We start from the raw sequence: 9,717 nt of genomic DNA, 5'->3' as shown, positions 1-9,717 counted from the left end.
ACTTAGCATTCAAAACTTGCGAATTTTGAAAAAAACAAATTTGCTGATTAAATGCGGACAACCGTTTAACTGAAGTAAAAGGGGTTTTCTCCTTGCTATGGATGTCTGCCTAGTTCAGATCAGCCACATTCCGCTACAGTTCGCCTTTATTATCAGTTCGAAATGGGGTGGTTCCATAATACCCGCAGTGTTCCATAATACCACCTTCTCCTCTAATAATGACAGTTTTTTTTGGAAAGATGTTACTGTGTTTATTGTACAGTAATACCTCGACTTATTCTACCCTGACTTACGCAAACCCGGAGTTATGTGATTTTCAAATCTTGTCAATTCATCTTTTGTTTGAGTGCCAAGCAACTCTTGATTACTCACTCCCCCCACACTATTGTTCAGCTTACATGTTCAGACGTGTTGCACGAAATCGACACATAGCTACAATTTATTTTGTGTTATTTATTTCTGTGTTTGTTATATCTATGGAGACTTGAGAGACTCTATATGGTGATTTCTTGTAACCGTGAACGAATCAAAAGACAACAAAAGATTAACAAGACCATTCAAAGATTAACAAAGATTAACAAAAGATTAACAAGACGAATCAAAAGATTAACAAGAACATTTATTAGCTTACATACCAGGGCTGTGGAGTCGCGTAAAAATCTACCGACTCCGACTCCGGCTAAAACAGCAAAACTCCACGACTCCGACTCCACAGCCCTGCCAGGGTGTAGAGTCACGTAAAAATCTACCGACTCCGACTCCGGCTAAAACATCAAAACTCCACGACTCCGACTCCACAGCCCTGTTACATACATCCGACTTGGATTTTACACAAATTGCGAAATTATACCCCAACTTATGCAAATTCGACGGTTATAGCTCGGTCTCACCTATCACATACGTTCAGGGTATCACTGTACTTTAATATGCACTCTTTTCAACTTTTTGCAAAACAGAAATGAAGTGTGCATTAGATTCAAAGTATAAATGAGGTGCTCAGAAGCAAAACATGTTAAGTGACATTAGTATTGTTTTCAGTATCTTAGCATGTTAAACCTATTAATTGTAATTTGAACAGATTTCACTATGTTTAATTGATTTTACCTTGTTTGAGTGTCTTCCATCTATTGAAATTTTGTTAATTTTAATAGTGAAATCTATGTAAATTTACATAGTTTACATTTATTAGACAATAAAGATAGATTTCATAACTGAATAATTTTTTTTAATGAAAATAGTAGTTTGATATATAAATTATATGTTCATATAATTTATATGTAATATCTGGACTATCTAAAACTGGGAGATGTTTTTAGGTGAATGCATTCCTATGCTTTCATTTATTTTAATAACAATATGAAATTAATGTCACTTCTTGGTCACTAATTTCTTGCATTTGTTACTTTTAAAATTATTTCCTTAATAAAAGTCTATTCTTATCCTGAGATTGTAAATTGCATGTAGTAAATTTAAACCTTCTGTGAATTCCATTACTGAGTGGATCTTAGTAAAGCAGAAAATCTCTGCACAGTACATATAGTAGATCTTGGATATGCCTGCAAAGATTAGAAAATTAGAAAAGTTAAAATGAAGATAGTAACTGGCAGTGATATTAGAATTTCAAAAAGACTCTGCAAAATGCTTATGAGTTGTAACCACCAAATTGATGGAAAGTTGCCACTGAAATACAAATTGATCAAGGGACTATTATGCCTAAATCCAGATTATACAAGTAATAGAGAGCACAAGCACAAAAACTGCTAGATATTACATAACTCTTGAGACCAATAACTGGATAAATGGTTCTACAGCTGATAAAATTTATAAGCAATATAGAAATTTTGACATCCTCAGAAATTAGTGATACAATTAAATGCTACTTCAGACAACAATTACATGTTTGATTCTTTCTGGCTTAGTCTGCCATATCAATGTGGTGAAGTAAAAGAATTTGAAATATTTGTGAAGATGATTTTAATAATGTCTCATAGTAAAGCTCATATAGAATCTGGATTTTTCCATCAACAAAGAATGCTTAATGGAAAACCGAAAGAAGAGACCTTTGTAGCTTACTGGAAAATATATGATATAGTCATGTCTGCAAGTGGATTGGGAAATTGGATATATCAAAGCAGTTGATCCATGCAACTTGAAATGCAGCACAGAGATTCAAGGAAACTATGGTTGCTTGTAAACAAGAAGAAATAAGAAAAAAAAAAGTGAGGTGAGAAGTTGGTGGCTACAGAAATGGTGAAAGAGCTAAAGAAAAAGATGATGATTCTTGCAGAAACTGATAGAGATTGGAAACATTAATGAGAAATTGTGAGAACTGCAAAATATGGCATTATTTTATTCTATAATTAATAGAGAGTATGATTATTTTTATTTTGTAACATTTATTCACTGTGAATTGCATAATTTGGAAAATATGTATTTGGTTTACATTATAAGATTGACAATGTTGATTTGAATTTCTATATTTTAATAAAATTGTCATATTAAACTTGTATGTGATATACAATCTTCTGCATTTTTTGAAGTAACAATACATGAATTCATTAATCAAAAGAAAAAATTAATCATGCTTTCTAATAAACAGAATTGAACAGCCTTACAACTGAGTTTTATTTGGTAACATGAAATAAACTGTAAACTGTTTTTAATTTCTGCAGTGAGTTGTTTTCAGTCAGGAAAAAATGTAGGTTTTCATCTTGAAAACCTGGAAATCTCAGGAAAATTGGAAATTGTTGGACACCCTGATTTTGTTTTTTATATGGTCAAACCTGTCTATAATGGAACCTGTATATAGCAAAAACCTGTGATTAATGGAAAATTTCTTTGGTCCTTGAATTTTTTGCAAAAAAATAATGTAAATTAACCTGTATATAGCAAAACCTGCCCAATGCAGAAATGGAAGGGAAAATCGGGCCATATAACACAAAAATCAGTATCTTTATTCAATTTAACACAAATTTAACAAGTTTACAAGCCTAGCATGTATAAATCATAAAAAAGTCAAAAAATACATATACCCAATACAATTACCAATAAAATCTCAATAAAATTACTTTATTACAGTAATTTTATTGGGATTTTAATGGAAAGTTTTTGCATATTTTTATTAACAGCTGTTTTACTTAACATAAATATGTGATTTAATTATAAGTTGTGAAATTTAACACATTATTCCTGATGTGAGATTGTATTCTTTGTTTTGAAGCTTATTTTAAACTTTTTTACATCACAATTCATTTGAATAAAATCAAGCCGAAATGTTTGCAGATAAATACACATCAAGCATATTATTCATGCTTTCTACGTTTCATAAAGGATATCATATTATACAAACAGTAAAAAATACTTGTACTGTGTACAGGAAAGATGCTTCTAAACTCTGAATGTGTCAGATGTGGTTTTGAAACTTTCGTTCAGGAAATTTTGAACTAAAGGATACAAAACGCACGGCTCCCCTCAAAAGCTGTTGAAGAGAAATTGCCGGAAGAAATTGTTAAAGATTGCTGAATAACAACTCAAGATTGCAACTCTTGTATTTGCAACAAATCTTAGTGTGTCACAGACACGTATTTTTGAAACACTTAATCCACCTGAAATGGGGTTTTATTTTTTTTTAACTCTTTTTGCCCTGTGGGCACTAAGAGGGCATTTAGCAAGCCCATTATGAGCTTGACCAAAGCTCATAATGGGGTTTTGAAGGATGGGGACTGACATATCCAGATGGACCACCTCCAAAAAATTTTCAGGGATTTTTTGATCCATCTGGATTCAATCTTGGGTCCCCAGAGCAGTAGGCTACCACCTTGATTGCTTGGCCATCTGGCCTGTCACTTGAAGTGGTTGTAAAACATGCTGATAATTGTGTTCCTCATGCAGTTTGTTTTTTTCACTTATGGAAAAAATGAACCGAATTAAGTATAATTTTGTCTGACAAATGGTAGGCAGCTGTAAGGTTTTATTTTATTTTTAAATTAATTATTCATTTTTATCTTTGAGAACTGCTTTATGGATGAGTGCAAAAGTTAAAATAAAAATATTTGTTATTAACCAAAAATTTGTTCTAGTGGGTGGTGATTGTTCAGTCAAGTACTGAGGTACCACTGTATTTGATTAATGTGATTTTGATATATACGATAACATTGAAAAATTTATTACTTGCATTAATCAAGGGATACCTATGGTAAGTAAATGTACATAGTTGTTTGGTCCCTTGGAGNACACAATAGTGAGTGATGTAGATGAACCAGACATGAATGAATTGGCAGATCATCATTATTTGACTGAATTTGTGTTGAATTTTTGAGATGCAACACAGAATAACACAGGAAGAACTGAATAATCTTATCAGGGATCTGGAATTACCCAAGAATAAAGCAGAACTATTCATGCCAAATGGTTGCCAGATTATATGAAACTATATTAATGCTGTTGTTAATATTAATAATTAAATATCAAGTAATTTGGCCTAGAGGTAGGAGTTAAGTGTTATTTCTTTTTAAATTAATTATTAAATTTATCAAGTTCTAGAAAAAAAGCTAGAAGAAAAGAATAAACCTGAAGCAGGGCTTGAACCCACAACTTGTGCTTGCCTTGCAGACACGTTGCTAGTTATGTTCCAGCTGATCTTCAATTCCAGAACTATTAATTTAAATATAACCATACTGGTTACTCACAATGCTGACTTGTAAATAATTAATAATAGTAGCATTAATATAGCCTGATATAATCTATCAATTGTTTGACATTAATTTAAAAATTTGTTAATCAATGTTTATATTTGCAGAACTAATGGCTTGGCTTCCAGGTTGAAACAATGGAATTGCCTTGCAGAAAATGTGAAAAGTTACTTCTTTTGCTGCCAACACAATGTTTTTTGCAGTTCTATTCTAAAGAAGGTGATCTCAATTTCTGTAACATTGTCAATGATGTTACAGCAGCTTTGGGCATCATGTACACTTGCAATAAATGGCATTTGTTTATAGATTCAGTTTGAAGTTGGTGCTTTTACACAACAACACGCTGCCTTCTGTTCCACTGGCATATGTTACCCAAACTAAAGAAATCTATACAGTTATGGAAACCTTAGACTTCAGAACAAGAATCAGGAGTGATGTGCATTGGATTTTAAAGTTATTGCTATATTAATGGAACTACAGCAGGGATACAGAAAATTTTGTTGCTCTGTCTGAATGGGATAGTTGTGACAAATTAAATCATGACAAGGATTGGCCTCATCAATTATCACTTACACTACATTCTTCTGGCCTGGTATATCAGCTGCTTGTCAATCTGGATAAAGTCAGCATTCTACCACTACATATTAAATTTGGACTCATGAAACAGTTTGTAAAGGCTCACAATAGGAATGGTGATGCATTTACCTATTTGTGTCAGCAATTTTTGAGGATCACCACAGAGAAAATCAAGGAGGGAATATTGATTCCCAGATCAGAAAACTTCAAGAGGATGAGGAATTTGAGAGTTGGTTGAAGGACAGTGAAAGAGATGCTTGGAATGCTTTCAAAATTGTATCAGCTACTTTGTTAGGAAATGTCAGAGCTGAAAGCTTTCATCAACTTGTGGATGAACTTCTAATGTCCTGTGAGAAAATTGGCTGCAGAATGTTCCTGAAACTATATATCTTCTATTCCCATTTAGATGTCTTTCCCATTAACTACAGTGTACTCAGTGATGAACACGGGGAGCATTTTCATCAGACTATCAGTCATTGAGAAGCATTACAAAGATAAATGTGCCTTGCAATATTGGCAGATTACTGCTGGATGATCAGAAGAGAGGCCCCAGAAGGAAATACAAAAGACAAACAAAAAGACATTGTGTTTGAAGCATGTAAGTGCATTTATTTCTAATAAAAGAAAATGTTATTAAACTTTATGTTCTTTAGTTTTTCCTTAACTTCCATACAAGAACCATTCTCTCATTTTTCAATGTCTTTTTTTTTGTTCATCTGAAAATTACATAAGATTAGTTAATCATGTCTCTATTGAACAGTGTAATTAGCAAATTTTAAATGTATATTGCTTGTTTAAATGTTTTTTTTTAAATATTTATAATTGTTTTATCTAAATAATTAACAATTTTTTTAAATGCTAATAATAATAAATGTATACAATAATAAACTGCTTTATAGTCTTCCAACAAAGTTGTGCAATACATTTTTTACCAATTATTTGTAAATTTAGTTTTCATTAGAAGTGTGAAGATGACATCAACAAAAGTATAATCAAATATAATTATTATGATAAACTCTATTGTAATTTGAATGTAGATTATAGAGTTCCAGAAACTCAACTCTCGATAACTCAACATTCTGTAAAACTCATCGTCATTCCAGAACAAAATACGAGCAATTATTTTATTATGACATTGTCACAATGCTGAGCTGCAATTTTTAATCATATTTTTAATTTATTTGATTTAAAATATATGTTCTCCATCTCAAATTAGTATTGTCTTGCCCCTTTTCCTGTTAGCAATAGAGTCATGCTGGTCATCTATCTAACTTAGGGGTCCCCAAAGTGGTCGATATCGACCCCTTGGGGTCGATAACAGTTCTCCAGGGTCGATTAATACACGAGGGTCGAAAGGGGGTCGATTAATACCAAAGAGGATCAATTAAACTGTCTAGGAAAAAAATAGAATATTCCAATAAAAATTTGAAATACAGATATGATCAACAACATTACTGACTACCCTAGTTATAAGTTGAGTTTTGCCTTAGCCTACTCTGCTTTAAGCATGTGTTACTCTGTTTTCACGCATCTGGCAACTGTACTAGTGTTACAAACATGTTATGAATTCTGGTAGTTCTTCATACACAGACATATGTTGCACTGTTACACTCTAGTAGGGTTGTCACTCTTAAGTATTTTATATCTAAATGTAGATATTTTGTCCTTTACAGAGAAAATATTGTAATATATCGAAGATACATATAAAATATATCGATAGTACAGAAGTGTTTGCAAGGAAAAAATGTTACAATTATTCAAGCTTGAACAATCATTATGGCCTTTCAAGTAAAAATGGAGCTATTTAAATCTTCACTGGCACGATCCAGTTTTAAATATTTTTCAAACTTGCGAATACTAAAAGAAAATGAAAAGATTTCCGTCCGTGATTTGGAGATATATATTACACATTGTGATAAATTAAGAGAAGACTTTAAAGCATGTTTCAAAGACTTGGAGAATATGCATGTTCCTGAATGGTTTGCTAATGCATTTGATGTAAAAATAGATAATGAAGGTAGTAAACCTGGCTTAGAAGATGAACTGAGTGAAATATATGTAGATTTCGAAGCTAAAGCATTGTTTAAAAATAAAAACCTCAGTGAATTTTGGTGCAATAACAATATTGTCCTAAATATTCCAAGCTCAGAGCAGAAGCTGAACCTTTCTTACTTGCATTCCCAACTTCATACATGGTAGAAGCTGGCTTAGCCACGCAAATGCAATTTTGACAAAACAGAGGAACAGATTGAACTTGGAAAACTGTGGTGATTTGCGACTAAAACTTACCAATTTTCAACCGTATATCAATAATCTTGCTGCTTCTCTTCAGACACATCCATCCCACTAATATCAACTATTTTAATAAAAAGGCATGCCAACATATTTTTAAGGCATTCAGTAGTAGTTGCAAAATGACAGTAAGAGGTTTTTTCATCCAATATAACTTCTGTTATGTTTTCAAAGATAAGCATGTATTTTATGTATTATGACATGTACGGTTTAAGAACTATAGGAAAATTTCCATCTATCCATAATTTTGCTATTATTTTTTAAGATTATAAATCAGTGGAAAATATCTCCTTTTTCTGTTAATGTTATTGGGTGGATTTTATAAGATATGGGAACTATAAATTCTTTTGTTGGGTTGTTATGCAGGTCTCCTTATCGCTTAACATTAGAAATGCAAAAGTGATTTAATGTTTTTGTTAAATACTTAATCTGGGGGTCGATAAGAAGGCAAATATTCTATAAAGGGGTCGACGGGATAAAAAGTTTGGGGACCCTAATCTAACTTTTTTCAGGGGGAAATTTTTGAATTGAAATAACATGACTTCAGGTCAAACTGGAAGTTCATAATTAATCAGGACCTCTTACCTCTAAGCTTCCATATCTGATCTCAGTTTTCATCTATGTAACTCTGTTCTCGAGATTAAGAAAGGGTAGAGGCAGTAGACAGACAGACGACAGTGGGAATTTGTCTGCAATTTTTTCAAATTGCAGCCCAACTAGCTTTATTTTTTTATAAAATTAAAAAGTACAATCATTTTCTCTCTTGTAAACACACCTGTATCACAGAATGATACATGTCTGTTGTGAACTTCACAGATATTGCTGACCTCTGGTTGGATATTTTATTCAATTATAAATAGAAATTTTGTGTTTTAGGAACAACTAATAATAATCATGCTGTTTTATGTTTTAAGTCAATAAAAAATTGTTAATTGAATTATTGATAGAAATAAAATACATTTTTAAGATCATACAAAGAAATAAGAGATCTTGATACATATAGAAATTTTAGATAAAAGAATTTAGGATTAATTCATGACATAATAAGAAAAAAATTTATCGTGTGTTCTCAAAGGCAAAAAGAATAAACAGTAAATTTATTATTTACTGACTAAATTTTCCAGTTATGAATTTTTGAGTTATAAATGTGAATTTTGTTTGATAAAATTATCTCAATAGGAAGGTTAAAAAATATGATAATTTCTTGTCAAATGCAGGTACTGAAATTCATAAGCATTTTTTTTTTTATGCCTGAAATTTTTGTCTGAAGCATTTGATGTGTGCCTTTCTTACAAACACACTTCATTCAACTTTTATAAGAAAATTTGGATTTAAATTATTGTAAGGATTTTGTGATTGTAATTGTGAGGAATATTGTTTCTTTACAGTTAAGGATTTTCAGGGTGTCAATGGACCTGGAAATGTCGGAATTTATCAGATCAAGGAAGTCTTGGAAATTTCAGGGAATTTGGTATTAAACCTAGAAAAGGAAAAACAAAATTATTATTGTAGAGTGTATAATGCATTATATAATGGTAAAGGAAACAACAAGCAATTTGAATGTCCACATGTTGTGTTTCATGATACTCACAATGATCTAAGCTTACATGTGTTTTAAGAAAGTACAAAATTTGAATTATGTGGCTTTTAATTGTTTTATGAAAAAAATCTAGCATTTCCAATCATAAATAGCTTATTTTTAAGTGTCATCTTGTGAGATTCACTGAAAAGCAGTTGGCAACTGTAGCTAGCAGTCAGTTTTCTTTGGAAATGAGGTTGTATAGGAGGTCTGTTTACAACATTCAAAGTAAATGGTATGTAGAATCCATCTACATTTCAGCAATACTCGCAATTTACAATAATTGCAGGGTTGAAACTGGTCACTATTTCAACTAAATGTTGCTTTTTTTGTTAGTGACATTTTATAATAGAGGAGAAGGTGGTATTATGGAACCCCAATTATATTTTAGTGAATTGTAAACAAGGTATCGTAACTACACCCACATTTTTTGTGCGAAAAGTACTGGTAACTAGTAAACTAAATGTTCCTAATTGGATTTTTCGCTAGTGTAATTATAAGTATGGTTTTTGAAGGCTTTTGTACAAAAAGTCCGAAAGTAGGCTTAGAGAAAATCGGGTGGTAATATGGAACCTTACT

General features: G+C 31.7%; 1 protein-coding gene and 1 long non-coding RNA gene across 3 annotated transcripts in view; both read left to right on the top strand.

The window, feature by feature from the left end:
• Nucleotides 1-9,717, top strand: part of LOC111624512 — a 215,903-nt gene that overhangs the window by 107,081 nt on the left and 99,105 nt on the right. The window lies entirely within an intron of this gene.
• LOC111624515 lies at nt 4,251-5,228 on the top strand. The gene is made up of 2 exons (XR_002756586.1): nt 4,251-4,699; nt 4,799-5,228. It is a non-coding gene; the product is annotated as an uncharacterized LOC111624515 (long non-coding RNA).

Source organism: Centruroides sculpturatus, unplaced genomic scaffold (assembly GCF_000671375.1).
Source record: "Centruroides sculpturatus isolate CEXI.00-Female unplaced genomic scaffold, Cexi_2.0 scaffold256, whole genome shotgun sequence".
Lineage (NCBI taxonomy): Eukaryota > Metazoa > Arthropoda > Arachnida > Scorpiones > Buthidae > Centruroides > Centruroides sculpturatus.
This window is presented reverse-complemented; position numbering and strand designations above follow the sequence as displayed.